This window comes from Cupressus sempervirens, chromosome 7 (genome assembly GCF_028749045.1).
Source record: "Cupressus sempervirens isolate cs-2001-9-10 chromosome 7, ASM2874904v1, whole genome shotgun sequence".
In the NCBI taxonomy this organism is placed as follows: domain Eukaryota; kingdom Viridiplantae; phylum Streptophyta; class Pinopsida; order Cupressales; family Cupressaceae; genus Cupressus; species Cupressus sempervirens.
The window spans coordinates 471,266,387-471,271,040 of NC_143124.1; the positions used below are offsets into that span (position 1 = coordinate 471,266,387).

Genomic DNA, 4,654 nt, shown 5'->3' on the forward strand with positions numbered 1-4,654 from the left:
CAATTTTCATAGACCTTGTTAAAAAAGATATTGGGGCAATTATTTTACAGCAAAGTATAATAATATATACTTATATATTTTAGTCTGTGTTCGATCATGTATTCCTCTAGAACATAAGTGCATTTATTCTAATATATTTATGAAGAAAAACATTTTTGATAAGTTATTTTTACGCACGCAGCATGGCACACACATCGTTTGAAAAGTGAGAGGTTATGTCATCGATGCTTGACAATCTACATATTGGGAAAGGGGAAACGCCATCTCTAACTGAAAGTTACAATGAGCGCATTCGCCCACTGCTTGACACGGTAGACAATCTACGTGGTCTAGGAGTAACAGAATAAGGTGTTCATCTTCCGACCATTGTTGTTGTTGGAGATCAGTCATCTGGGAAGTCAAGTGTTCTCGAATCTCTCGCTGGCACTAGCCTTCTAAGAGGCCATGGCATTTGTACCAGGGTACCCCTGGTTATGAGATTGCATAACGATGAGCCTAAGGAATCTCTTCTAGTCGTTGAGTATGGCGGAAAGAAAAAGATCATTTTAGAATCGAGCATAATGGAAACACTCAATTCAGTAACAGAGGAGCTTGCAGGAACGGGAAAATGTATTGGCGACACCCTAATAACACTCAATATATGGAAGCCCCATGCTCTAGATCTCACCATGGTTGATCTTCCAGGAATCACAAGGGTGCCTGTGCATGGCCAGCCACAAGATATCTACGAGCAAGTATCAGGCATCATAATGCAATACATAGCTCCCAAGGAGAGCATAATACTGAATGTATTATCTACTACTGTGGATTTTTCCACGTGTGAGTCGATAAGAATGTCCCAACAAATAGATGAAAAGGAGGAGAGAACATTGGCTGTGGTAACCAAGGTAGACAAAGCCCCAGAGGGTGTGCTGGAGAAAGTCACAGATAATGCAGTAAAAATAGGTCTCAGGTATGTCTGTGTGAGAAGCAGGGTAGGGAATGAATCTATCTCTCAGGCCAAGCAAATAGAACATGAACGCTTCACGAGAGACCCCAATCTTTCTAAAATTGACAAGAATATTGTTGGAACATCTATGGTGGTCGAAAAGGTTAAGAAGATTCAGGTATCAAGTATGTTGGGATAAGGTGACTTAGTCTTAGCACAATTTATTTTTTTATTTGTGTTTTTTTGGAAAGTTGCTAAATGAAGTTGGATTCTTTCATAAGAAAAGACATGGAGTAGAAAAACAGAAAGCCTCTGTGTTTTGGTGATTTATACAAGGATTGTGCATAAGGAAGTTCCTAAAATAATTTGTAGATGCGTTGAATGTAGACGTTTTATAAATGGTTTCCTCTTGTATGAAAACTCTCTAAGTACAAAGCATTGTTGTAGAGAATGGAGAGGGAGATGATAAGTTATTTGCACAGGGTTATGCTGCTAGATTTTCTCTAAGGTGGAGCAAGACATAAATCTTCATGTGAAGGTTGAAAATATATTGTAACTTGTTGCTGAATAATACATTAGTTTGATGGTTTGGAGGGTGGGGTTTTTATCTGGAAAGGTTTTCCACACTTATATCTGTGTTCTCTATTCTGTCTCATTCTTCTAGTTTCATGATTGTAAAATAATAATTTGTATATTGTAATGCTGCTGAAATTTATTTAGATTCATAAATTGCAATCACTTTCTTTTAAGGTTTTAATTGTGAGAAATCAACTATGTCTGTTTCTGCTTTTATGACATAATAGTATGCACTTATATCTACTTATTAGAAGTTGTTCAAGGAACTATTGCATACAAGATGCGTATATTGATTTCAACTGACTTTTTGAAGTGCTCCCATTTCCCTTCAAAGTATCTTTAAATGCTTACCTGATACAGTCACAAAGATTGACTCCACGCTCTCCAAGAGCAGACAGAGAATTGAATGCTTTGCCTCGAGTTGTCTCTAATTTTGCAGAAGCCAAGGTAGAGTTCATGAGACTCGTAGATTCTATCAAAGGGATGTTGCACAAGCTTGTTGTCCAGGGTGATATTGACCTTTTTGCCGAGGAACCGGAAATGCATTGTGTTGCCTTTCTCCGCAGGATGTTTGAGAGCTACTTGCCAGATCTGTCAAGTGTAATTATCAAAATCCTAGATGAGTTTCTGGTTGAAGAAGTAAAATTACTGGAGGAAACTCAAGGGGCTAGTCTATCAAACTTCCTACCGCATTCTGTTTTAGTAACTCTTCTGCAAAGACAGATCGATTCCGTTTCAGAGAAGAATAGGGATATAGCCATAAAGGCTTGCGAGTATATAAACAAGATTGTACGACATTTTATTGATATCCAAATAGAAAGCTATCCCGAACTCCATTCAGCTCCACACAGAGCTTTTCAAGCTCTTATTGACAGTGAAAGGGAGGAATGCATTAAATTTGTGCAAGATACCCTCGACATGCAGAGGACTATTTTCTCTACCTTGAATCCTACATATTCAGAATCCCAGTCAAAGTGGGAGGGATGGAAGAGAACGTTAAAGGACGCTATCAAAAAGAATCTGACTACTGTCAAGTACAGAGCAATGGGTGAGTTTAGCCTAAAAAATGTACCAAAAGGAAGTGATCAGCTGGATGCGGCATTTGAGATGAAGATGAGTGTCATGACATATTGGAATGTAGTAAAGATGAGGATTGCTGATGAGATTCTCTCCATCTTCGCTATACTTTTCATAAAATGGTTCAAAATGATATTGTGAACTTCATCATTTTGTAAGTAGTAGGAAATGGAGAGTCAGCCAAAATAGGTGAAGCTCTTCAAGAGAGCCCAAAAGCAACCAGTAAGAGGCAGGATCTCCTCAAGAGGATTTCTATGGTGAGAGAATCGAAGTCTACACTTGAGAAAATAATTGGTAAGTTTTGAGAAGAGTAGAACTATTTCTCTGAAGTTTCTTGTTGTTTTTTGTGGTCTTGTAGCATTGAAGAAAGACGAAAATGGTTACATCTCTATGTATATCAGACTATACTACAGAAGAGTTATCTTTAATGCTTATATCTCAGCCTCATGTTGATTTTGTTCATTGATCTGATTAAGTACTGGATTTGCAATGCATGGACTATTTTTCCAGAAAATGCCTCTTAAAAAATCAGGGAGTTCATGGGCTATTTGAATACCAAGTTTCTGCTTTTTGGTTAAGGATATAAGTTTACTCCATTAAACGAATCAAATAATCTAATTACAAATAGGGAGGTGATAAGGAATAGTAGATAGAGAGAGCTCCAAGCTTCATCATCGATAAAACTTATTTTGAAGTCTTCAGATCAAATGAAAATTTATGTAGTGAGGTGAAAAGACAATGAAATATCCACCTTTCGAAATTGTGATTTCAATGTTTTAATAGCATTCTATCTTTTGAAATCGGTGCATAGTGAAAACAAAAGTGTAAAAGTATTTTTAATTATCTATATAAATATTTTTAATTTATAGCTTATTTGATTTTTTAATTTATTTGATATTTGAATTCTATTTAATCTTAATATTAACATTTATTTTAATTTGAATGCAATATAAAGGTAATTTTTGGTCATAAGTTCACCTTGACTATAATTACAATATTTATGCTAGCATTTCAATAATAGTTTAGTTTTAATCCAAATTAACCACTAATACTAAACATTATTTTTGTTATAATTAAACTATAATCTTAACTCTTGTTAGTAATTGGAATCTTAATGTTCTATTTCAATACTACTTTAACTTCAATGGCTAAAATATAAATTTAATGATGCACTATATTAATTCAATTTCAACCCTAACTTGTAGCTTACTCTAATTCTAAATCTTAAGCTAATTCTAACTTTATTCTTACCTTAATACTAAGATTAATCTGTATTGAACTTTATCTCTAAACCTAATATTAACCATAACCTCAATGGAAGTCATGATGAAGTTCATGAGACTCATGGAGTCTATCAAAATTATGTTGCACAAGATTGGTAAATGGGGTTTTTGACTTTTGAGTTGTTGCAATGATAAAAGAAACCAAGTCTACACTTCTAAACATTATTGATAAGCTTGAAGCACTCTAGAAGTGGTTCCACTGACATTTAAGAAAATTCTAACACATCTACATATATCAAACATGAATATGGAATATTGTGCTTTTTTTTTCCTCCTTTACTTCAAATTCACATTTTGAATATCATATTCATGCTTGTTAGCTAAGAAAATTATATGTAATGAACAAACAAAACATAAGTCTCCTTGTCATTGACATGATTTTTAAATTTAAGTTGGGTGCCACTTATACAACTTAATTTGAAAGTTATTGAAAATTACATTCATTTTGAAAATGCCAATGTACTCGAAGGAGATTTGATTTCTTAACAAAGGGCGCAAGTGCCAAAGTTCTTGCCTTTGCATTGTGAAGTTTAAATTTAATTGCGAACTTGAAAAAGAATGTTGAATGCCATGGAAGGCTTCCAATTTATAGAATCAACTGGATCAAATTTCATATTATAAGTTCTACGACTCTATAAATGTCACTATAGATTTGGCAATATATGATTTGACATTCAATGTTTTCTACCTCTTCTTACAACATAAGCATGTTCCCTAAATTAACTTATGTTATTAAGCATTCTTTTCCCATTTCCATCACTTGTTAGCTTTGTTATAGCAGTGGATAGTT

The 4,654-nt window shown here is 34.4% G+C and overlaps 1 pseudogene; it reads left to right on the forward strand.

The window, feature by feature from the left end:
• The first annotated feature begins 215 nt into the window (after positions 1-215).
• On the forward strand, positions 216-2,886 carry LOC149547584 (dynamin-related protein 4C pseudogene; annotated as a pseudogene).
• Positions 2,887-4,654: the final 1,768 nt, after the last annotated feature.